The sequence below is a fragment of the Leuciscus leuciscus genome (assembly GCF_965113295.1).
Source record: "Leuciscus leuciscus genome assembly, chromosome: 11".
Classification (NCBI taxonomy): domain Eukaryota; kingdom Metazoa; phylum Chordata; class Actinopteri; order Cypriniformes; family Leuciscidae; genus Leuciscus; species Leuciscus leuciscus.
The window spans coordinates 9,543,958-9,571,305 of record NC_138735.1 but is presented as its reverse complement, the minus strand read 5'-3'; the positions used below and the strand labels follow the sequence as shown (position 1 = coordinate 9,571,305).

Here is a 27,348-nt window from a genome sequence, read left to right as displayed (position 1 = left end):
TCTGTGTGATCTGAGTTGCGGGTCGTGCTGTGCCGGCTCTAACTCAGCAGTGCCTTCTTGCTTCGCCCCTTGAACTAATTTAATTTTAGCTCTGCTGAAACTGTTTGCATGCATGTAGGACTGATGGGCCTCTGTTTGGAGCCATGAACACAGTCTTTGTGCTAAGGCTACAGTATGATATTCAGCATTCACACTCCAGCACCTGGTCATCGGTTGGAAAAAATGACCGGCCCACGCTGGGGAAATCCTTAACCTTCCAGAAGGGGTAAAATCTGTTAGAAGAGCGTCCCGTTGTGTTGTTTTTTTTGTCTTAACTCAGTTCATTGTGGTTAAATGAGCATGTCTGCTAGTCTCATCATTATGACGAGCGATAACATCCCTCATAAACGTATTAATAATTCATAGCAGCCCAGCAGTGAAGATCCCAATTATATTGGTCTTTGGGAGCATCTGTGGAAGCCCAGGGGACTCTAATTGGCCCACCTGCTCCGCTGAGGGTGAGGGGCCCCGCTCTTTGTGTAACTGTGGCCCCAGCTCACTCTCGCATCACGTCCGTCCTGACAATACACCCCGAAGTAACGCATAGAGCATGTGAAGGGCTGTGAACAGGATCTGAAGGGAATTAAAGCATTAGAGAAAGACTCCAGACTGAGCTGGTTTACTTTCACTGGGGCTGTATGTCTGTTCTAATGATACTGCCTGTGGGCTTCACCTTCTGTCCTTTTGAGATCACTCTTGCATAGCCTCATGCTTCAGGTCCATTCACAGACCATCCGATGCATATTCACTTATTGCTGGGAGCAACCAACTAAGAAAAGTGATGCTACTAACTTTTCTCAGTTGAGTCACTGCATTTCTCAATAGAGATCTCTTTTGTATAATACATTGTGTACATTGCTCTTTGTATAATATTGTATTGCACTCAGATTTTTAGTTAAGTCTATTGCAGGCCAATGGTTCAAATGTTTACTTGCCGAGGTTTGTTCTAGTGCTTCAGGCAAGTACGGTTGAGCTTCTGTTTATGTTCGCTGATCACTGATTATATGTGAATAAAAGCCTAAATTCAATCTGCTCATCATACAAAGCAATTGTGTCTCTTCAGAAAATTTGGATTAAACTGCTCAATTCATATGGATTAGTTTTACGATCTCTTTATGAACTTTTTGAAGCGTCAAAGTGGGGGTTACGTTGTCTGTCACTGAAGGGAAAGAAATCTCTCAGATTTCATTAAAAATGTGTTCCGAAGATGAACTTAAGTCTTACGGGTTTGGAACGACATGAGGGTGAGTAAATTATGACAGTTTGGGTGAATTAACCCTTCAAGACCGAATGCCCGGACCGAATATTTTATTTCTCAACTGTTTACGCTCATTCAAGACATAACCGACTGTGTTTACGAGGATACTCACCAAGACGCGCATTTTGACAATTTTGTGTGAATTTGTCCATTCAAGCACAAGAAGACGAGAAAGAGAAATCAATTCTGTATTTGCATGGAAGAGGAGTTGTGAATGGCAGTGAAGCAGCGCAGCTCACTCTGTAAGTCACATGACTGTGACAACATGGCCAATGTAGCATGGCCAAATTGCATTCATACTGTACAACACACATTCATGCTATATAGTCGCAAAGCCATGAAATTTACCTACTTGTACAGTTTGACATTGCAGATACAACTCTAAATTGTCCACTCTCTCAAATTAATTCTCTCATTGGAAGTCTGATCTATTTTAGTGAATCAATTAATTTGGATTGTTCATTTAGATGTATCAGTTTAAAATGAACGATTCTGTTCAGTCATTTTGTCTTTTTAGTGATATATACATTAATTTTATAAAAAGAAATTACAGTCATTTTACAAAATAATATATTTGCTGGTCATCACTATGTTTTTGACTCAAGTACTTGTGGCTTATATAAATTATGTTGTTTTCTAGTTTTATTTGTGATAGTAAGCTTAAAAAATATGTAGATTGAAAACTAAATTGACGCATTTAATAAAATACGGGTTTAAAAAAAATGGTTTTACAAACAATTTAGACAGAAATTTGTTATGCTCATGTCTATTGAATGAGTGTACTTTGTGAATTGCCTCTCACTGCCCAGTAGAACTGCACGATTCTGGATAAATTGAGAGTCACTATTTTTTGTTTCAAATATAGATCAGAATTCTCCCACGATTCTGAACAGACAACTAAATAAATGTTAGATGGTGTAGTCTACTTCAATGTTTAGGCTAATTAATTTGAATTCATTATTTAAGAAATTCAATTTGAATGAATGACTCACTAATAAATAGGCCTACTTCACTTGTTTCATTTCTGGATAAATCAGCGTTTTTGGACAAATCTCTTGACTGAATGATTCAATGACAAATAAATTGTTTAACAGTAATTTGTCACCACCTCGTGAAGAGCCAAGTTACATTCAAAAAGGGATTTGCTCTTATGATCGCTTAGACATCAGTGTTTATATACGAGCTGTAAACTTTTATCCCAGTACTTGATCATTTAAATATTTGTAACATAAATAACAATACTGTGTGGTTGAAAAGACTGTTTGTGAAGCTGTTTCCTATACATGATAACCACTTTCTCTGGGGCATATTTGAATGTTTTTGTCAAAGGTTTAATAGACAATGGCGAATCGTTGTCATTTAGGAATGAAATAGCGTGGGTGTTTGAATTGAGATTGTGATCTTTGAAAGATTAATCATGTAGCTCATGTAATTGACCAGTATTGATTTTGGAATTGGAGCGTTTTATGAGTGCAATATCAGACAGATACAATCTCTATTGGTACATACCAGCCGCTACCACCAGTGCTTCCAAAGAAAGTTAATCATTGGATTCTGTAAAGTTTGTAGCTTTGCAGGTTCATAGGACTGAATCTTTTTGAGAATGCATATTCTGACACCTGCATTTTTTTTTCAAAGTTATTGCATAGCAGATGATTTTAGCTTTATAAATGCCATTAAAAAAAAAAAAAAACAGCAAAATAACTGTGAATGGCTTTGTGAGACTAACTCTTACAAGGCCCCATCACATGATCTGTGATGGGAAAACCGGAAAAGCCCGCTAGCAGTGTCCACTCAAAGAGAACTGATAGAAATCTGTGTGAGGAAGAGACATGAGAGGGATTACGATATCAAAGGCAGATTGTGCATGGATAACCAACATTTTCTGACATAATTTCACTCCACCCACTCCCAGGAGAGAATTCACAATCCATTTTTTTCACCCTGATGCCTGGGAAGAGTGAGAGAAGTGTCTCTGCTGCTGTAACGTGCCCTGTGCTCTCGTTTATAAAGAGGAATTCAGGACCACACAATTATCTCCATTGATACGAGAAAGGGAATCATAAAACCTCCAGATCAGCTGCAGTGGAGAAGGGCAGCTTTTGGCTTAGACACATTGGTTTGGTTGCCAGTATTTGACACTGTACAGAGGTCACTTTATATCTGGCTCATTTGCACAAGCCTGTCGGACCCGCTGCTTTATGTGTCACTTCCTGTGTGAGGGTTCGAGATCTACAACTGTGTGTGTTTGTGTTTGTGTATGTGTCTGTGTATGCAGTGCAACTGTTTCTAATGCAACAGTTGAGCATGTGTGTGCTTAATATGCATAAAGAAACTGCTCAACAACCTGTATTATACAGAGAAATAAGATTGGTTATTTGAATAAACATGCTAAGATTTCACTGAGAGTTGTGGATCTAAGGTGACATGAGCTGCATTAGCTATGTTTCGAATTTACCTTGTGCGCAAAATGAGAATATTGCATAAAACATTTGCGACTAAAGCAGCGTTTCCGTCCAGTGAGTCGAATAGAACAAAATCGTCACTTCCTGATAAACTGGTGCTAAATATCACTAAGAAAAGTAGGAGAAGCCATTGTATATAATAATTTTCGTATATATAATAAAGTATTTGCGTCTCAGAGGGAACAGACGAAACAGAGGGCATGAGGACTTCGGAGGAAGATTCCTGCTGTTTGGGAATGTAGTCGTGTCAGTTCTGGAAGGTAATTATTCCAAGCCACTTTTGATGACAGACTTGGCTCTGGGATTTCAGAACAATCAAAACAGCATTTCAGATGCTGTGCAAAAAGATCAGTCCGCTGGTTAGTCCAGTTATGCCGTCACATGATTTGTTTTGATGCACATTGAGGAATTTATTCGGTAAAATTATGTAGTTTATGTGCATGTTTTCTTATCGGATAAAAATGTATCCGATAAGTTTTTATGCACATTTTTAGAATTTATGCACATCTTGGCGTTTCCATTCAGCAGTTTTTTTTATGCGATATCCTAAAATACGCATAAAATAGGTGGATGGAAACATAGCTATTGTCTGTTTGCAATGCAACAAAGTTGAGCAGTTGAGTTTAACGTTATACAAATTAGTTTAAAAGTTTACGGTTGACCGATGATATTTGGCACTTTTTAATTATCGGCAATAGTGCAAAGTTTTTCTTTTTGGCCGACAAGTGTAATAAGTGGGACTTTTATTTTGACAGTGATGTTCAACAGTTCAGTTTAATAATAGAATGGCTAATGCCCTAATTGTATTCTGTAAATGTATGCATTTGTATTATTTAAAAAAAGACTTATACTATATCTAATAAACATTTAATTCCACAAACCTCATAAACTTTGGCAAACCCAGCTTTCAGAGCTTCTGAAGTGGGCATTGAAGTGTGCATGTGTTATTTATTATTTGTAAGTAATCAACAAATTTGTGTCATTCCAAACCTGTATGCATTTCTTTTGCACAAAATAAGATTATTATTATAATTTTTTTTTAAAACAGATAGTTTTTTCCCCAATAGAATAGAATAGTCAGCAATTGAGTGCTGTTTTTGACCCCATTGACCGATTGCATAATCTTGCATTTTAGTGGAAAGAAAACTGATTTGTTCAAAGTAGAAAGAATTGTTTGAGCAACAGTCCTTTCCATTAGGGCATCCAGTAGTTGGCGCTCCCACTGTAACCTATGGTGACTAGGCGACATCTGATTCATGTTTTCTGTATAGATGTGTCTGTGCAGTTAATTGGCTCTGATGCTTGTACTCACATTGACACTACATAGCAAAGTACATTACCATATGCAGTGAAAATCAATGTGTGCTAATGCAGCACAAATATTCTCTCCATATTTTGTGCCGGCCCGGTACTATAGTAACATGAACCTTCTGCCTCCCAAATACCTTCTATAAACACAAAAACGTGGTACAGTGATGGTATCAGTTTGCTTTGCCACTAGGGCTGTGCTATAAAATCCTCTATTGCAACACGGCATGCTTAAAACAGTTATGAACTGCTGATATTGTCACGGATCGCTGATGAAAGAAGATACTGAAGACTGAATATAGTTCACAAAGAGTTTACTGGTGACAGACAAGACATCCAACAATAACCGACAAAGGATAGAACAGAACAGGGAGTATAAATACACAAGGTGAATGAGGGAACTAAACAGGCACAGGTGGAGGAAGATTAAACTAACTAGGACTAACAAGAACAGGTGCAGACAGAACGAATGTAATCGTTACAGATATATGCTCATATTTATTACATATTTAAATGGTATTTACATCATTTGTAAAGAATATCATGGTACATGTCCAATTGTGACACTGGTATGCCTGTATAAAAACACACTAGGCTGATCTAACACATTTGTCCTTCAATCTGTCTCTCTTTTCTCATTATAACTCGAGTGGCGTTAATGGTAGAAATGCACTTGTTTTCTGTCTCTCATGAGTGTGTGTTCCTCTGCTGTGTGCTCTTATCCAGGGTTTAACACGCTCTGAATGTGAAGCAGGAGAGAGAGTATGTGAGACGTCTCCTGTGATACGACACAGGTCTTTTGGTGCAATGCAGGCAGGAGGAGGCGGAGCTTGAGGAGGCATCAGAGGGGCAGGTTCAGGGTGGGAGGGATTGTTTCATGACTGTGTTCCTCAAACCCCGCCCGCTTCCACTTACGAAACACACACACACACACACACACACTCATTTAAATATACCAGATCGCTCTCTCTTAATGTAAACATCACAACCACAGGTCAAAGAGGAGGCGGTTACCATGGCAACAGTGCATAGTAGTGTAGACTGCTGCATGAAGGCCAGAGCATCAGAGCAGCAGTGATACATCGCTGTAACTCCACCCACTCGACCTGCAGTGGAGGGAAACCACACGGCACACACGCATATACTGCAGCCATACACAGTACACTGGCAAAACATTATTGTTGCAGTACCATTACACAGGGATGCTATTTTTATGATATATAGCATCTGCCATACACATATACCATGGTACTGTAAAGGCAACAGATTTTGTATAAAGATAGCTAAAGTCAACAGATTTAATTAATAGACCTACCAATCTCTGTTTAAAAAGTAAAATAATGATGCTGCTATCTTTCTAAAGTTATTTTTTACCCCTCCTGTAATTTGGCTCCAAATCTCAGGTGAAAATAGGGGTGGGCGAAAAGTCCAAATTCTTATTTCACGATGTGAGAAATGTATTTCACGATAACGCTATAGCCTATATCACGATATAGTTATTTTATGTTATTTTACCTCGTTTATGTTATTGAAAATAAGAAAAAAGAAGCAAATTTCAAACAATAGGACAAATACAACGTAACAAAAATTGTAATTAAACAAATCAAGTTTTTTAGGCACAATAGGTTTATTTAATGTAGTTAGAATTCGTACAGAAATGTAATAATCAAATGTAAAAAAAAATACATTGCATAGAATTAAATATAGATTTATTCTTATTAAAGCTAAAAAAAATAGTTAAGTCAAGAGCAGTAAGTTATTTTCTCTTTTGTTTGATTCACATTAATAACACAGAGCAGCAAATTCTGTATATTAGGCTGCTGTCACTTTAAGAACACGCTCGGATCCATTATACTGATACACATCCGGTTTACACCCAACTTTTTACGTTCACTTGAGACATAACCAGCTGTGTTTACATGAATACTCCACACAATGGGCATTTTGACATAATTGTGTGTATTCGACCATTTAAGCGCAATAAGCCGTGAAACAGAGCTGAATCCGCGATCGCATGCTGAGAGTTCATGTGCTTACGCTGTGTGTCAGTGAGCGTATGCACTTCATTGAGTTGTTTTTCACATTTTAACATCAAGCACGTCCCAAATTCACGCACGTACCCCTTTTTATATTCTCGTTCATGCATTTCATCACTCTGAAGTGTTAATAGTGCTATATATTTACCGCGGTATACACAACAAATTTTCCCATTTTCATTTTGACCCCCCCTCTACAAAATAGTGGATTACTCAATAAATATTTATCCATGACATTTAAAGGGATAGTTCACAGTGGCCCAAGACACGAAACGAGCGGTTTGTGTGAGAAAACGAACAGTATTTATATCGTTTTTACCTCTTATACACAGCCATGTCGAAGTGATCTGATCTGACGTGTACGCAGACTGGTGCATAGATATATACACACTAGATGTCGCCTTGTCTACGGCAGTTCATTGGAACGAATGTCTTTAAGGCGACATCTAGTGTATATATCTATGCACCAGTCTGCGTACACGTCAGATCAGATCACTTCGACATGGCTGTGTATAAGAGGTAAAAACAATATAAATACTGTTCGTTTTCTCACACAAACCGCTCGTTTCGTGTCTTGGGCCATCAATGTGTACTTACGATGGGGAATTGTTTAATTTGGACGACGGGGAATTGTTTTAATTTGGACTCTGTGCATGCTCTTTGAGACAGTGACCATAGACCTGCATTATATGACTGACAGACAAGAACGGTTTGACCTAAAAATATCAAAATTGAAACTACTGCGGAAAAAAAGACACCTACAACTTGGATGCCCTTGAGGTAAGCTAAAACATACCAAAAATTAATTTCAAAGTGAACTATCCCTTTAATATTTTGGCTTTCATCATTCATCAGTGCCGGGAAATTTTCCAAAACATGGTTGATTTGACACGGAATAACCCTATAGTTTTGTGGTAATGGTACTTTCTGTAAGGGAAACACTCCGGCAAGCCTACTTATGTTTTTTATAGATTGCAATGCTTTTGCTGTGATTGGGTGTCTGTGTTTTGCTCCCAGTGAATCTCTCAGCGATAAAGCTGCTGTTCATTTACCATGTGCTGTGTGCTGCGGTTTGTTGAACACATCAAAAGCGCTCACCATGCAAGATATGAAGCTGGTTTTGTTTCAAAAACACTCTTTATGGCTCATTGAAAATGTGTCAATTGCTTGGTGATCTTGTATTGATATATGATGGGTTGACAGCGTGTTTTTGGTTCGAGTGCAGTTTAGCAGGCCTCATCCATATGTTGGTGAGTGATCTGCGCTGGTTTCATTTGAGAGAGCACATGCATGCCAGAGATGAGTTCTCAGAGCTGGAGTATTTCCTGTCTGTGAGCCGTTTGACCCTCCCTAACACACACACACACATACACACTGATATAAGGAACAGCACTGCGAAACAATGTACTGTAATAGAGTGAGATAGGGAGAGAAATGAAAGTTGATAGAGGAAGAAAGTATTATCAGAGAGGGAGATAAGCATATAAAGATAGACAGATCGAATGTAGGAGTGTATAATAGCATCTTTATTGGGTCCAGCTGGACTGGGGTGTGGTCATCGGCCGAGAGACCCGCAGAGCTCAGAATGGAGCTACAGTCAGAGTTTCTGAGCCCGCTGCCAAACGTCTGCCGTAGAAGAGTGTATGTATGTTTGTGTGTACTGGCTTGACTGCACAGGAGGGCAAACAATGCAGTGGCATCTATTTACACAGAATAAGCCAACTGACACAATGGCGTCTGCACTAATGCCAGTACGGTCACGTCTGAACATGTCCCTCATAACGGTCGCTGCTGTGCTGGGAGTTATGACATACTCTGGGCAGGCAGGTCAGCTGTCATGCGGCGCGTCCTGTATTATTTGGCTACCTTGGGCCTGCAGTGTGTCCCACCCTGCCTGCTGTGCTTTAGTAAATTGCTACTTCTATGTTCATTGGTTCTAAACCTGCTGAGCTTGCACTCTAATTGGCTTTTTCTGGGTTAATTAATTTGTTGAATTGGTTTTGCACTTTATCTATTCATGTTTAATTTTATTTAATTTTATTTTTTATGATGTCAGTTGAACTGAGTTGAAGTTGAACTGAGGTAGCAAACAGGATGCAAAACTGCCATTTAAATTTTAAATTCAAAGAAATTCATATTTGTAATTTTTAACTAGAAATGCAAGACAGACTACGTTTTAAGGTTTTTATTTTTTATTTTTTTATTTTTTTAAGCACTGAAGTCTGAAGTCTGACACATGCCCTTACACATGCAGAGAGAATTATGGATAGATTAACTTTTGTAGCCCAGGCTGGAAAAGCCCTTATTTTCCCAGAATGCATTATCTTTGTTGAATTTCTGTGTTTTCAGTAAAATTCACTTCATGTAATTCCTATTTAAAGTCAATGGTGGTTTATATAGTTTAAAATGGTAGTATTTTTCCTTACATTGTTTAATTTCAGAAGACATTAGCTGCGTTTACATGGACCCTAATAATCCGAATGTAATTGGACTAGTAGCACAGTCGTAATAAGAGTCACGTAACCTTACATTTTGATTAAATTGGCCAAAGATTATAAGGGTTGGTTTAAAGCTTATTCTAATCTGATCAAGAGGACAGAAAAACACTTGAAAAGGCCTGCGCATGTGCAATGACGTAGAAATGGTGTAAATTCTGAATTTTACAATGTATCTCCAGCTGTTTTTGGTTTATTTGTTTTATTCTTGGCCTAATGCCTCTTTCTATTTAACAAACTTAGTAGAGAGCATCAGGAAATTATTTGTCCTGAAAGGGGAATTCAGGATTGAACCTGCATCACCCACATGAGCCAAATGTTTAAATTTCTGAAGCACATCTGTGAACCACTGCGTCACAGCCATGTCAGGCTCTAAGATTGAATTGGACCTCACAATAACCACATCTTTCCCAAAAGTTAAGCTTAGTGGTTTATATTGGAATGTATTAATGTTATGAGATCCATAGTTGCCTATGGGTGTATTTCATTTCCTACCAACTCAATTTGTATCAGTTTTTCTTCAGGTTAAAATCTTTACTAGATTTGTATGTTCTCTGAAGAAAAATCTCTCAGCACTCAAAAAAGGATAAAGTAGCCTAAACTTAATGCATACAGCTAAACGAATAGCATTTCAAAGTATACTCTATATGCACACTAGTTTAATCCTTGTCTAGCGTCTGCACTATTTTTAAGTTATGTCTTACTCATTTAAATTAGAGTTGTGAGTATCCTTTAACCCCCTCACACAAGCACTCATCCACGCACGCATCTATTTTTGTTGACGTCCTGAGTAGTTTGTTGTTGTTCCATCTCATCAGTTTCTTTTTTGCCTGTGAAACAATGAGCCAAGCCTGTGTTACCAACTTGTGGACAAACAAATTAGCATTTCCTAGCGTACAGTACGTGCGTACTATGCTGATGATGAAATTTATGTAATGCGCAGTGTACGCATACCATAGCGAATGTAAGAACTGAACTATAATTCTGGGTTTAGGGTTTTTAAATACACAACCATAAGCAATATTAATTGTGATACTTGCCTTGGCAAACATTACTAATGCGGTGTATCTTGGTGACTCCCCTGTAAAGGCTGGATGGCTCCCCCTCACATGTATATGACGGTACATTCCTCCCTGAATTCTTTCCTGAATTAGTGGTTTTAAAAGCGGTTATTTGCTTCTATTGGGTCATCAGGGAGTAAGTAAAAGTCAAGTGGTTTGGTCTGTGTGTGTGTGTGTAAAGGCACCATTTGTATTATCTCATCCAAACAGCGTTATTGTTCCTCATTTCCTGGTACTCTGATGTGGTCGGAACTGTGTGAAGAGTGTTTCCTAAAATCAACCTGGTGGACTCATGACTTTTGAGCACCCTTAAAAGATTAGCTTACATATTGTTCTTCCACCTGGGCAGTTATGTTTAGCTTTTCATCCTGGTCTGTTTATATGGGGAATTACAGAATGGAGGTAATGACATGCATCAGGTGTGATGCAGGTGTGGGAATGTACGTCCTCTTGTGTTGTGAAACTTTTCCTGACGGATCACTTTAAGCTCACAGTATACACACACACACACACACACACACACACACATATCCAGTCACTACATTCCACTGTGCATATCTCACCAAGGGCCCCAACTGCTTTTAATCATGTTGGTCACGAGGCGGCCCAGCTGCTTTAGGTTTGGGTGGGACAGCGGAGGAGGGGGGGACCCTAAACTCTAATAGCGAACATATTTCTCTAGGCCCAGCCCTCTTCTCCTTATGACTTCACCCTCCGCTGAGATCAGGCCTGAGGACTGTCAAGAAAGGGAGAGTTTGGCTCAGACAGGTCTGTTTTTTTGCTTAGACCACTCTCAGTTCAGTTTTGAGAACTCTTTAGGTCATTGAGGTGATGATGATATTTCACTGTTATGATAATGGGTGTCTTTTAATGGGTGTCTTCTTCCATCAATGCAAACAACATAACAATCCATAGATGTTGCCATAAATGTCGGAGTGTCATTTTCCATGGTCTTAATGTCATGTTAGCAACAGAGTGGACAGCCCCCTCTGCAAGAGATCTGCCTCTAGCAAACTACTCCTAACTGTCCTGCATGGTGTGATAGTCTGAAAAGCAATAAATTAGGCATAGGCATTTTTGTCAATTTCATTTCATTACTCAGTAGGTACTGTACTCTTGGGAATATTTATATCATTGATCTCAGGCATCACTGTGCACTTCCGAAGCCACAGTTTCACTTTAGTTTTCTAGTCTGGACCACATGCTGACCCAATGCTAACCAGTCAGACCTCAAGATACTGCCAAAAATGTAAAAAAGAATGAAAGTTTTTTTAGTCATACAATCATTGGATATGTGATTGCAACAAGTCACCCACAATAAGAAACGAGGCCTCTAATTTTGTTACTGTATGTTATATACTGTATACCCCCACAAAGCGTTTGAAAAATTACTTGCCACTGGAAACTTGCTGAATCATGTTTGGTCAAGACTCTTGGTCTGTTTTAAGAGGCCCTCAAAGAGACCAAAGTTCAAGTCCATAATGCCACTGCATGTGATGGAAGAATTGTACAGTCTCATCCATGCCTATCTCTCAATAGGCATGGATGACTGCCTTTAGCTCTCCCTTTTGCGCCAAAGCAAGACATGCCTTCTGCTGAACAGGCTCCTCAATCCAACAATCATGTCATGGAGGGGGTTTGACATATTGTCCATGATGTTCAGCAGTTTGGACCAAATTTTTCTCTCAGAAACAAACTCTGGAGGTTCCAGATCCATTAAAATGACAGAACCTACTTTCCTAATGAATTTTATTTAGCCGGTTGGCATCTCCAAGTACACCAGCACACTAAAGTAAACTGAACAGACTGAAAGAACAAGCAAAGTATTTTGCAAAATACATTGATGGATCTGAGCCTTCTCAAGAAAATAAATCTGCTACTGCCCTTTTGTAGATTGTCATTGTAGGTTTTCCTTTATTATGTAATTTCCTGAATTGCTCATACAGGACTCTGGAGTTGTTTTTCACAATGTAAGCTTGGGCAGTGTTTTGCAGGTTACCTGGTTACTGTAGTTGAACCATTTGAGTCTTTGTGTTTGGCCTCTTCTGAGGGCTTATGTTACACATAGAGCAACATACTCTGTCTATCAGGATTTCATCATGGAACCTTCGGATAAATTCCAGTTCCTTTTAAAAGGCTTAAAGGATTGATTTATTTTTTCAAAGCCTCAAACTTTAGGGCACATGCTTGCTGCCAAGCTCAGGGGGAGGCTGGAGATGAGATTTTAGGGAGCTGTATTTTAGTGTGGAAGATTTGCTGCTAAATGTCCTGTCTTTATTCAGTTACTGTACCTTCATTTTTACTATGTAGTTCAGACACAAATGTACAGCATGATCTACACTCACTGCCAACGAGGCATACTCCCTGTTCCCACAGACAGACTTCATACATCAGGGCAGTGCATCACCATGGTCCTTGAGCTGTGTCCATCTGTTCCTATTAGACAGTTTGTCCACAGCGGCTCGTCTCATCTTTGGCCCTGTCTCAAATGACGTACTTGATGTGGACACGGATTTAAAAAATTTAGAAGGGTGATCATGAGTGCCCCCTTTATGGGAGCTGTTCATTCTTGATTAGTCCTTTTGCCAAGCCTTCTCTGGTATGGACTCACCAGGACCACTATCTGACAGCCTATCTGGCATGTCACCAAAGTGTTGGCTCAGACAAGGATCACAGGGCAGAGGGCAGCATTTGGGCAGAGTCTTTTCAAAATCTTAATTTTTTTTACAATGATCTAATCCATAAACTCTGACCTCTAACATCTTTTTAAATGCCTTTAAACATCTAAATGCTCCTGCAATCTAATAGACAGTAATTCATTAATTTGTTCTTATTTCATGAGAGTTCTACTTGTTTCTCCATCTTACTTTGTTCCACTACTAGCCCTATTTGTCAAACTTCTTCATAAGTATCTTAACATTGATAAAACTACAGACCAACTGATCTGTGTCCATGGGCTTTGCCCGGTGCCCACACTTATTCACTCTTGCCTGGGTCCAGATTAAAGGCTGATTCTTAATCAGTCACTCAAGCTTAACAAACCCCCCACCTAGGCTGATGGTGGTCTTAGCTGGTGGGGCCATCTGGCCGTCAATCTGGGACTGCTCCTGAACCAAGAGTTGTCCTCGCCTTAGTTAGTCTACCCCGAAATAAGATGACTCTCATTGGACAGAGCAGAGAGTTTGTGCTTGGGTCAACTGTCCCCATAATTCAAACAGCTAAATAAACATACTAAACAGTGTTTTATCAAAAATGCACAAATGGGAAAAGGTGTCAATGCCATCTCAAAATGGCCAAATATTAGCGCACAAATTCATCTAACCAATATATTGGTCTTTCATGTGTAGACATAAAAAAAATCTTTTTCTAATACAATGCAAACCACCTCGTTGTTTTTCGGCTAAATGTATGTGCCAAACATCACTCTACTACACAACTGAAGGAGATTGATGAGGCTCCTGTGGTGCCCAAAGAACTGGATTTAACAAGATCAGCCTGTGTGAGAGGTTGAGATCCTAAAGTAAGCTTTGTTGATTCTGGTCCCTACTGGGGATTGACTGATTGATCGATTCATCTGGCTTGATTAAGTCTTGGTTATCTCCAGACTGCCAAGTGTCAGGCAAAGTGCAGGTTCGCCATAAATAGATGATATATTTGACAGCAGTAGATGAATGAAATATTGATTAAATGCCAAAGCTAAGAAAATTAAGTTATGCGGAAGCAATGCTTTTCCACAAGCAAAAACAGAAAATGAGAGAGAAACTTCCTTGCAACAGAGATTTTATCTTAAGTGTAATTGTACCCAGGTGAGTAATGTTTTCAGCCAGCGTGTGACCCCCTCTTTCAACACAGCCTACATAGTCCTACTCTCATTAGACATTCTCTGCATTTTTAAATGCCTCTTTTTTTTTATTACACAACACCATTACTGTTTCAAAAGAGAAATAAAGGAACAGAACATGTTACATCAAATCCAGCAAACACATTTCAGAATCTTTGCCTCAGTCAAGAAGACACATGCTAACATACAGTCATTTGAATGATGCTTGGTAACTCTGTGCTTAAAAGAGGTTGTGAAACTATAATTTTATGTGAAATCATTCAATAATCTATAACTATAATCTGTAACGTGATTCTAAGGTGTTGTGTGAGTCTACCCCAGCAGCAAAGCTCATGGTGAAGGGTTTTCTAAAGCTGTAGAGCTGCTGGGATGGAGGTATGGAGGGTTTAATGGCCTGTTCTAAGCTTCATATGGCCCTGGTCCTGATTTCATAAGCAGAACTTAAAAACAAATCAGGAACAGCACCACAGAGAGACCTTGTGTTTTGACAAATGCTACATACGTCTGCAGACCTTTTTGAGCAATGTGAAACCATATTGAAATGTCAAAGTGGAAAAAAAAAACTATGTTTATCCAGATTCCTTGTTCCTTGGTATTCCCCTTTCGAACATTAACACAGTGCTGTCACAGTGGTGGATTTCACCAAGAACTTACACAGGAATGTCCATTCCGGCTCCTGAAGTCCTTTATCAGCATCCTGCGAAGTTTAGCTCCAACTTGCCCCAATATATCGGCCTGGAAGTTTCTAGTTACCCTGCAGACCTTGATTAGCTGGTTCAGTTGTGTTTTATTGGGGTTGGGTTTAAACTCTGCTGGATGGTGGCCCTTGAGGAGCAGAATTGGGCACCACTGAACTTGCATGCTTTTGTGTGTTCTTCCTCCTTGATAGGTCTGCTCGCGTACGATGCCCAGACGTGTATTTGATGTGTGTGTTTGCCTTTAAAGATGTGTTCCTGTTTTCAAAATGGCTAGATAGAACGTGACAGAATTGAACGTAGAGTTGGATATGTTGAACTATTTTTAAACATTAGAATTTAAAAAGTATCCAGCTGTATCATGTGGCAGATCACATGAGGTTCACTGTCTATACCCCTTTTGGCCATCTAGGAGCAGATTTACTAAACAGGGCAAATTAGCGTGAGAGTGCAATTCCAAAACAGCGGCGATGGGAGTGGAAAGTTCTGCACGTGATCTACTGATGACCCGCAATTTAAAGAAGCCAGACGCAGTCAGATCATTTCCATAATGACCAACGCAATCTACCACGTAGCATCTGGTTTAAGACGTGCTTTTTTAGGGCGGTAAATAATGGCACAAACACCAGTACATTGACGAACGCAAACCTTAAATCACCTTGCGTGATTCATTTAAATATTCTCCTCCCATAAATTTTGCACCTGAAAGGAAACTCCTACAAATGCATATGCAATAAGGTCAGCTGCAAAAATAACTGTGTCCACGCCTTTTCAGCACAAATTTTTCACTGCGTGTCTTTAGTAAATCCTGACAGTAGTTTTTTTTAATGCCAAAAGAGGGTTTGCGCTGGCGCAAGCTGTTAGTAAATCTGGAACCTTGTCATTACATATTTGCATAAAGTTCAACGCTTTTTTGTCAATAGTCTGGCACTCATATTGCCTCAAATTGCCAACCTTCAATACTAATGAATGACTTCTGGGAGTTTTTGTATTAATTCACTGTCAGTGTTATTTTTTTCCATCATCTTTGTCAACCAAGGATTTAAGGATTTATCATCATAAGTTTAATTTATCTAACATCCTAGTATTTCTCTTAAGTCTACATCGCTCTGTTTTGTGAAACTTAGAAACTACTCCACCTTAAGGTCCATTTTTCCAGGCTTACATCTTCTCTCTGGCTCCACCTCTTTCTCCTCCCGAGTCTCCTGACCTGACCTCAACCCTATATTCGTGGTAGACTCCAGCCTCTGGCTTTCCACAAGGGATTCAGCTGAGAACAGACATTATGCAAAACGACTGATTACAGCACTACAACACAGCAGACAGTAAATCAAAGCAAATCCTGCTTGGGATCTCTCTACTCGATTCTGTAGGAATGCCTCGGAGGAGACAGTTGGGCATACAGCTCGTAAGGCCAGTGTTAGGACAGATGGACTTGTTCAGAGATAGGATTTCCCCTACAGCCTCCTCCACTGTCCTTAGAGAACCCTGATATATTTTAGATCGGTGATATCACCCTTTTGTGGTCTCTAAGATCACAGGAACTCTCATATCTTCAGACCCAACAAGGAGGCAAGTGGAGAGCACAGGTGTTGGACATGTGCCTGATGATAAATGTGACAATGTTTGTCATTTTTATTAGTTTAAAGGGATAGTTCACACCAAAATGGAAATTCATTTACTCACCATGTTAAAAAATTTCTCCCGTGAAAGACAAAAAGATTTCATTACTGCAAAAGTTTCTCAAGCTATCTTCTATGTTCCACAGAAGAATGAGTCAGTTTTGGAACGACATGAGGGTTATAAAAGATGATAATTTTCATGTTGGGTGAACTATCCCTTTAAATAATTTTTCATGGAAAAACTTTTCTTCTGTCATAGCTCTCAAATCTCATTCTATCTTGTTTGACACATTTGTTATTGATAACAAAAACTAAGACTGTTAAAATTTTAAATAAATTGAGATAAAGCTTAGAATAAAATATAAATATTAGAATAAAAAAAAAAAATGCTGCCCTTGGCAACTAATGAAATAAAATAGCTGAAAGACCTAAATTAAGGATAGAAATATATATATATATATATATATATATATATATATATATATATAAAACTAATAAAAATGACAAAAGCGCATATAAAATTACTAACTAAAATAAAATAAAAATAAAATAAAAAAATACTAAAATAAATACTTATATAATAGCACTGGTTTGACATTAGTTACATTTAACACTGTTGGGTGCAGAAGAACATTGTAAGTGAATAATTAAAATTTCAGTCTGTTTCTCACACATAGATATCACATGGCTTTTCCCACAGTATACCATATAAGTTAATTGTATGTAAAAATAGCCTGAATTAATAAATAAATAAAATATACTGACATAAGTCAGGTAAGTGGGGTGAACTACTCGTTTAAAACCTCAGTATGACCGTTTGACCGTGTCTGGAGATCTGCTACATTAGCAGTGTGAGATGAGAGCGATACACACACCCATCAGCTGATGGAGGCGGAGACACAGTGTTCTTCCATGTGCCGGGGCCCTGAGCCTGTTAAAAAGAGGAAAACACCGGTTTCAATGCATGCTAATTTCACTCGCAGATGCTGTGGATAGTTCAAAACCACTCAATTTATGTGATCATGACTCCCCCTCTCTCTTGATTTCTTTTTCTTTCTTGTTTAAAACACCCCCTCTAATTTATGACTCTGTGTTCAGCTTTAAGGGTGTGGGCCGCTGCTGTCATACTAATGGCTCCAGCAATCTTTAGAAGATCCTGTTTCCAGCAGTCAGGACTATCGTCCTGTAAACTGCACCAAAGCCCACAGCAACTGCTCGTAAAAACAACTGAACTGGCCAAAGTCTTGTTTTCTCCAGTATAACCCCAGCCACTTGGCTCTTTCGATATGAAGTCATCATGCTGGAAACTCTTTCCATCCAAATGTTGATGTCAACTGAGAGACCAACCAATGGCGAGAAAGACCCGAGCTCACGCTCATACTGGATGCTCACGGGAGTCATATCGATCTGAATCTTTCATGTGCAGGCGGAGTATTTTTAGATTTAAGCATGTCTTTCAAAGCACTAATGAATTTGGGATCCAGCTTGTGAATATTTCACCACTCACAGAAATAGACATCGGAGACGCAGTTGATAACATGCGTGACATGTCTCAGCTACGGTTGTGTGTGCATGGTATTATCTGAGAACGCTCCATTCATATGTTGTGTTTTAATTCTACTAATAAAGTTCAGAAAGTCCAATGGCATGTTCTAATGGCAGTTTCAGACAAGTTTATGGCGGATTTCTGTTTCCTAAACAGCTGTGGAGGGTCTGTGCTATGTTGTTCATTAGCTCTCTAGTTAGTGTCTCTTACTGTTTCCTTTGAGTAAGATGGTTACATCACTGTCTTAACTGACCCTGGAAATGCATTTGGAAAATGAAATGTAATTTAGCTGAATTTCACTTTTAAAAGCAATTGTTGTGACTGTCTCTCAATGTTTACATCTGCAAGGCTACGAGTAGTGCGGTCATTTAAATGACAGAATTTTCATTTTCATTTTTTCTATTCCTTATGTTGTTCCAAACCCATATTTTTTTTTTCAATTGAACACAAATAAATATTTTTTTTGCTGAATTTATCAAATTCTGTTTCATAAACGCCTTAAGCATTTTTTTAGTCTTATTTTAGCATTATTTAAATACTATTATAGTATTTATTAATATTTAAACTTGAATTTTTATTCATTTTAATTAAAATTTTTGTTTGTTCAAGTAATTTTGTTTTGTGCTTTTGTAATTTTTATGATTTTATTGATTATTTAATAAATATTTATTTTACTCTTCTAATATTTTTTGACTTTTTTTATTTCAGCTTTATATCAATTAATGAAAATGATTTTTAATAGTTTTACGTTTAGATGTCAATAATAGCACTGTTCTCAAAATATATTCTTTTATTTTCCACAGAAGAAAGAAAGTCATACAGGTTTGAAACGGCATGAGAGGGAGTAAATGACAACAATTTTCAGTTTGGGGTGAACTATCCCTTTAAATTTTGGATTTTTTCTCACACAAAGCTGTTGTATGACTTTAGAGAAAATTTGGAATACAGCACAATTCACACAGACCACTTTCTTGATGGTGCCTTTTGGCCATTTTTGGAACTTGACAGGCCCATTCCCTGTTCAGTTTCATTGTATGGAAAAGAGCAGCTTGAACATTCAGCAAAATATCTATTTGTATTGAACGGAAGAAAGAGATTCATACAAGTTTGGCAGAACTTTAGGGTGAGTACATTTAAATGTAATATTAAGTGATGTCAGAATATAGATTTTTTGAGTGAATGCTCAGAGATATTGTGCGAGTTGCTCTGGCCCTGCTGCTGTACGGCCCTGTTTGAGTTTTTTCCAGTGCTGCTGTACATTATACACTGAAACCTCTTTCAGCCCACTGGAACGCTTGAATCATTAGACACACCACACATACCTTCACATGTTCCTTATATTTCCAAATGTTTATGTCTCTGTCTGTTTGTGCATGAGTCAGGTGGTTGTATGAATGATAAATGTGTTTTGAGTGTCTAGACCTGATTGTGTCTGAGTGTATGTTATCTGAATGCTGTGTCTTTGGAGTAGGAATTCAAAACTTGAAATTACTGCATTATTTCAAATCTATATCACCCATAAATGCATATAGTACTGCTAATGAACAATATTATGGTGGAAGAGTTCTGAATATTATATAAAATATATTCTTTTTTTCCCACTGAAAAAAGAAAGCGATACAGGGTTAAAACGGCATGCACGTCGAAAGAAGTTATTAAAACAATGATTTGAAATGTATTTTAAAGTAAAATTTTACTAAAAAACTTTTTAAAAGTGCACTTAAATGTGTTGGAGAATGTTTAATTCTAAATAAAATGGTTAATTATAAAACCATTGCATAAAATCAAATTGATTGTATTGGTTCATGGAATATTAGAATATGGTTCATAAGGAATGTTACGCACTGTATATGTTAATACATTTTCTCTTTTTTTGGTATTCCATTCACAGCCCTTTAATTTTTCATTGGTTTTGTTTGTCAGATTGGGTTCAATCCCTCAGGCAGAATCTGTCTGAATGCAAATATTCAGATTATCGCCACACTCTTCCTTTGTCACAAACATATTTTGCCTTCTTTTCTGCATGGGAGCAGCTGCTGTTAAACGCATGAAAGGGTGTGTGATTGACAGCAGCATTTGTCTGTAAGTGTCTGGGGACCCGTGGGGACAATGGCAGGGCCCTTCACTGAGCAATAGCTACGACACCTCAGACCCTGCACCCGCACCATCGGGCCCTGGGCCCTTTGTTGGTGTTCAATAGGGATCTAGGAATGTTCTCTGTATATGTAGATCCAGGTGTAAAATAATAGTCCTTGTATAACGTAATGCTACTTATAACTTTATTCTTAAAGTGGAATTCTAAAAATCTAAATAAATCATAAAATGGAATTTGGTATTTCGAAGTGCCCATGATAATAATACCTTGCATGTTCATTGTCCTGATATATCGTATTACCGTATATTGGATACTGTCTACTTGTCCCACAGTTTGTAATTAAATCAAAATGTACTTAGGTGTGTTAAGAAACATAGTCATGAAAGTGTACTCTCTTTAAGTACACTTAAAGCTGCCGTCGGCAAGTCTGGCAGATTGGGTCGATTAGGCAAAATTTTGAATGTTTACAACTCTCATGCCCCTCCCCACTACCAGCGAGCACCCTCCCATCGAGGTCGTGCTCGTCAGTGCGTCACTGTGCGTGTGTACCTGATTTTCTGTGAACGCGTCCGTCTCTTCAGCATCTATCAACACCATGGACTCGGAGGTAGGCTGCCCTGGCTAATCTATCCATAGATAGCAATAACCGAGGAATTGGAAGCTTGTTAGTAGATTTTCTCTCCGCCATCACGCTTCATGCAATCTCCAGGCGAACTTCAGGCGTGGCGTGTGCATGTGATATTAACGTGCGCGAGTGAGGGGGGATCTGTGGCGTGTGCACGACCTGTGATTGACAGTCAGATCTCACACCCCCCTGCGCTAATTGGACCTGATGAAGCGGGAGCGCTGGATTTTTGCAAAACAAATAACACGCTCCAGGTGGAGTTAGAAGCTCGGGTTTTTTTCTAAAACCACCTTATTTATGTTGTTCTGTCGGATTATAGTGTCGATTACACTGAATATGATCAAAAAAATGTTGCCGACGGCAGCTTTAAGTGGCCTTTTATTTTATTCCATAGACATAATGATTTTATACTATTTTTATACTTTATACAAACTGTATATTCTATCCCAGACCCCTAAACCTACCCATCACAGAAAACTTTATGCATTTTTTCATTTTCAAAAACCATTACTTAGTATGACTTATAAGCTATTTTCCTCATATGGATAAAAAATTTCCCCACAAGGACAAGGATTTTGGATATTGCCATCTTTGTGGGCACATTTTGTCCCCATAATTTAAGGTTTACCTAGTCTAGCGTAGCCAGACCTTCAGACTGACGGCCGAAGGTCTGGACTCTATCGCAGCTTTTGACCAATCACAGTTCGTTTTGTTCTGCGTCATGTTTAGGGGCGTGGCAATATAATGTCAGTGTCCCAACAATAACAGACTGGCGTGCATCTAATAAATTATTCATTCAAGAACGTTGTGCAAGTTTACTGCAACAATGGAGCCGCGAACTTCACATACTTTTGAAAATCCAGCGTTTAGTTGATCCTGGTAAGCGCTCGTTGTCACAGTTGTAAACACAATGGCTTCCTTCTTCCACGAGGGGTTTTGGCGTCACGCATTTGTTTCCAGGCGGACCGATAAAGAATGCGACATGCACGTCTCCCGGACATCCTGTAGAATTCAACCAATCAGATTGCGGCTTCGAAACTCCTGAAGTGTTTCCAGAAAAGTGTGCCATATGCATAAGACGTTCAGCAAACGGTCCATGGGTGTGACGTCTGAGGCTGAGACTCGGGTTTACCAGGCCACACACACACACCAAAACTTCTCTAAAATGCGGTTGAAATGTGACTCACATTTGATGTAAAAAAAACAATCTATAGGTGTGACTCACTGACTCCTCAACAGATTATGTTGATGTTTGGTCAGTAGACCAGAATTTTAGGATATTGTTTTCTTTCCCTTATGTGGACGGGGAAAACCAGTGTGACTAACCTTCTCAGTTCAGTCATGCTCAGTGTTAGGCTAACGTAACTTACCCAACACTTACCTAACTGACTGTTATTTGCCATATTTCAGCCACACAAACAGTTTAGAATGGCTTTTCTCATGAGCAGAAATGCCACAATATACCTCTACCCTTGGGAATGACTTTCCCAAAACTGCCTACCTCGGAAATAAGTAATACGAGTCACTATTACACATAATGGCCCGTCTGTTTGTGCTATCTCACTTCCTGCGCAGCATACTGGAGTGTGCCAGTGACACCAGTTCAGGAGGCAGGGATTTTTGGGTGAAGCTGGCATATTACTGAACTCCCATATGGTAAGGGGGTTATGAGGGGTCTCATGTGATTTTTTCCCGTAGCCTCCATTAAGGAAGCTTTTGTTACTGTAAGACATACCTCAGTGAGTCCAGATGCAGTCTGCCCGGATTAAATTTGCCCTCTCTATGAGTCTTAGGCCTCCTGAATAGAGCTTAATCTTTCCTCTGCCTCGCTCTGGTATGAATGCCTAGGGTTCCTCAGGCTCCTTTGTGGTCTTCTTGTGGCTCTAATCTCTCGCTGCCGATCCACTCCATCCCTTTTGTCTTGTTCCTTCTGTCACACAAATCCACCTTAATAATCGGCCAATAAATCTTAGGCACCAGGATTTGAATAAGTAAACCTCAATGGTTTGCAAAGATTTACTTGTATGTCTAAAGTTTCATATTTAAATCAAACATTAAATTAAATATCAGAATTAATTTTAATTTTGCAAGAAATATGAATAAGCTTTATAAGTTAAATTATATATTTTTGTAGTTATATTTTTTTCGCCTTCATTATAGTAAGCTATAGGTAAGGCTGGGTATCGTAATTTTTTTTCCGATATCAATACCTTTACTTTGATACCGGTTCCGTTCTAACAAGATTACATTACATATTATTACCTAAAAAAAAACTTATGTCATGAATGTTATTTTTTCATTTTGTTGACATTTTTTACACACTCAAAGACTCATATAGGCCACTGGGGTGCATAATATATGCCTTGCGCTCAAGCACGCACATAAAGCTTGTCGCAAAACACTGGAAAAAGTAGCCTAATGATTATGAATGTGTCAGGAAAAAATAGCAAGGAGACATTTTAATTGTTTAATAAACAAGTGTTTTCTGAGTAAGTGTTGGCTGAAAAGATAAAGTTGATGTTGCTGACTTGTCATCTCTGCAGTATAGTGAACATGCGCATTATCTTGTCGCAAATATTGCATTGTGCGCTGTTGGCATCGAGCCTGGTGAAATGTAGTCACAGTTTTGATCTTTCCACATCTTTTACATCTATGAGACGTATGACGTTTTTACGTTTATTTTACATCTAATATCATTAATATTATTATTAAATAAAAATTTACTTAAATACTAAATAAAAACAAAATAAGAAATATTACTGTTATATTTCACTGTAAAATTTAGTATTTAATACAAATATATTAATAGTAATAGTAATTTCAATTTTTTAATTTAATTTTAGTTTTAATATAAATTTATATTTGGACGAAAAACCGCAGGGAGCCCTTTTTCTTTTTTTTGTTCATAAGCGCTTATTACTAGTATGGGAAGATTGTTGGCAGATGTTGCATTCCCAAATGCACAGTAAAGTGACCGAAACTCCGAGCATACAGAGATGGAGTTCGCGTGGAGTAACATGTCCTGCAAACCGATCCACTCTGAGACACTGCAAACACTGGCAGATAATGAGCTGTTCATTTGTAAGAACACATTGTTGCTTCACTCTGAAACATGCGCAGCACATATATTTATTTAATTATTTTGCAACACTTTTTACTCACTTTTTACTCAACCATCCAATCACAGTGGAGGAGGGGCGGGACTAATACCACACCATCAACAGATGACAACAAGCATAATAACGGAACAAAATTCAACAGAGCGCCTAGCGTTTTCAGCTGGCTAAAAATGCTTTGGTGGACACACAACCTTACTGTGCCTATTTTTTCACTTGTAGTCAATTGAGGTAAAGTAAACGGCATGTGTTTGTGTTTGGCTCTTGGTCCACAACTTGCAGAACGTCCAAATCCACATTCTGGCTCACTTTTTCCCCTTAGGACGCCCTCTTTAGCACTAATTTGTTTTTTAGTTTACCTAGCAATAAAGGGGGAAAACCCCAAACAATGCTCTTGCCCTGCCATGGTTACAGCATGTTCTGCTTGGCCTGGAGTCTGCTAATGCATTTACCCACAATCCCCTGGCAAAGCTGCCCTCAGCTGTGACATGAGGGTGTTAAGAGACCACAGTCAGACAAAAAAGTGTGAAACCATGTTACTTAAAAAGTACTGTGGTGGTACATTAATAATGGTACTTTTTTAGTTTGTGCCCACTGCCACGTTTAGCTGATCATAAAAGCCATTCCTACGGCTGCCAAAAGTTCATGGATATGGCTCTAGTTCATTTTGTAATGTTATACTTCTGTCTTTTATATGTTTTCAGGATGTAGTTGAGAAAGTCTGCTACTGGTTTATAAAGGTAGCAGGCAGACAATAGCTCAGAGGGATGTTTAAACTGCTGTTAATTTTACAGGCTGTGATTTTGTGGTAAGAACACTCACCTGCTACAGGAAGAGTTTTAATGAAACACTGCTGTCTGAGGATGATCTAGTTCAGAGCTGTCAGCTGCTCTGCCGTAACCTCTACTTTCAAATTGGCTCGGTTTCGTGCTACTAGCATCTATTACAGAAGACATCAAGTTGGTAACACTTTATTTCGATTGTCCACTTTAGACATTCTCCTAACTATAGGGAACTTTGCAACTACATGTCAACTTGCTGCCATTAGAGTATTAGTATAATAGCTGCTAACTCTTTATTGTGATGGTCCCCCAACAGACATTTCTACTGACTATAAGTAACTTTGTAAGTTCATGCAGTTCTACTAACCCTAACCTAACAGTCTACTAATACTCTTAATAGTTAGTTGACATGTAGTTGCAAAGTTTCTTATAGTTAGTTGAATGTCTATCGAATTAAAGTGTAAACCAGTAGTTTTAGTTTAACAGAGAATACTTTTTTTTTCTGGAACATAGTGCACAAGTCGTATGGGAAACTTTTATGGTGTTTTTTGGTGTTGTACACTCCCTGTGTGCTTTGATTGTATGTAAAAGAGCAGTGTGAACCTTCTGCTAAACATCTTCTTCTCCATACAGAAGAAAAAAAGGCAAAGGGGTGTGGAACGACATGTCAGTCAATACGCTGAAAGGTCAACAGGTCTATTGAAGTGACACACCTGTGATGCCACAAGGCTTTAACACTCTGGATTTCAAAAGATGCTCAGTGTATTGTGGTTTGTTTGAAGTGCATGCTTGTGAACCTTTGAAATAGTGTGCAAACATGCTTTTATCCTTTTAATTGTTGAAATACACCAGACCAGATATCACTGACCCCCCCAGCCAGGTTTGGTTAGCTTTGGTGGCCTTCCGATTAGGCCTACCATATTTGATGTGGTATATTCATTTGTGTTTTGAAGATGAACAAAAGGGTTGGCATGAGGGTGTGTAAAATGATGACATAATTCAAATTTTTGGGTGAACTATCCCTTTAAATTGAATCATCTGAAATCCATTTTGGGCTGTCCCAGACGAAAGATGACCAATTGTGGCGATTTCTGTGGTCGTGGCTCCTAAAGGGTGGTCCAACGTCGTACAGAGAGAGAGGTTTGTTGTCCCGGTCTTGCGACCTTAGATAGCCTGCGATAATTTTCTGACAGTGTCCGAAATATAGCATGATCTTCTCACAGTGTGTTTGCTGCTATGAACTACGTCTACTGACTAGCCATTAAAAATGCAACATGAAATGGTGTATTGATCGACGCGACATGGCGCTAAAACTTAAACCTAAGCTTAATTTGCACAAGTTGGCCTCTTGGCTAGGGAAACTAGCCATGACCGCGCCCATATTCTCCTCTTTTGCTTTGTCCTTTTTTTCAGCGCACCTAAAAATCACAATTGCCAAAGTGCGATTCATCTTGCTCTCTTTGTTTACCACTAGCGCATGCTGATGATGTTTTATTCTTCTATACTAACTTGCGTTGTAGCCTTGTCATCATCATAGTCTGTAGCTGGCATTAAACACGTTTAATACTTCAAATGTAAAACAAATGAAATCCATTTGGTTACGTATTTTCTCAGAAGAAGAAGAAGACTTTCTCTAGCTGATGGAATGGAAATATACAGTCGCCCTAAAAAGCTTTAGTTATGTTCACACAGGACTGACTGTTTACACAGGCATTTGTAAGTGATAAAATCTGATTATTGTTTGCTCATCCATAATTTTCTATTATGTGTTTTCTATTTTTTTTATGTAGTTTAAACCCGTAGATGTTTTTATTTATTTTTAAATTTTTTCTTTTACTTTAAATCTTGAAATGAAATGCCTTTAGTTTAATATTTTAGTTACATAATGTAACAGCATTCATGCATTGTTAAACTTAGGGCCACTGAATCTCTTATTACATCACATGAAGGTAAGAGTCTAACACGGTGTGATGGCCTGTTTGTTTCCATGGCAGCAGGGTGTTGCCCCCTCCTTACTTACAGTATATGAAATAACCTCCATTAAAATACACTGTATGACTTCAGCCAGCTGGAATATGTTTTTATATATGTCATAAATGACAGGAACTCGTCCAAATCTGTTCTTAGCGTATTCTTAGCACACACATTAAAATGCATTTTGAACTATGGCCGCTTTCTTTTTAGACACATGTTGTTGAACTGTTTTTTTTAATTTATTTTTTTATTTTATGTGGAGCGAGACCCATTGGGAATGAACACCAGCCAATACCGTAGCATGCCTTCTTTTTTGGGCTGGTATATTCAGCAGGGATCACACAGTGTCCCCTTTGAGTTCAGTCTCACCATGATCCTCATAAACAAGGA

General features: G+C 38.5%; 1 protein-coding gene and 2 long non-coding RNA genes across 3 annotated transcripts in view; 2 read left to right on the top strand and 1 right to left on the bottom strand.

The window, feature by feature from the left end:
* The window catches only part of LOC309509977, a 961,882-nt gene that overhangs the window by 501,787 nt on the left and 432,747 nt on the right, over window positions 1-27,348 (bottom strand). The window lies entirely within an intron of this gene.
* Window positions 1-27,348, top strand: part of arhgap21a (Rho GTPase activating protein 21a) — a 104,575-nt gene that overhangs the window by 14,555 nt on the left and 62,672 nt on the right. The window lies entirely within an intron of this gene.
* Window positions 10,253-22,293, top strand: LOC309509985. The gene is made up of 2 exons (XR_014210142.1): window positions 10,253-20,861; window positions 21,458-22,293. It is a non-coding gene; the product is annotated as an uncharacterized lncRNA (long non-coding RNA).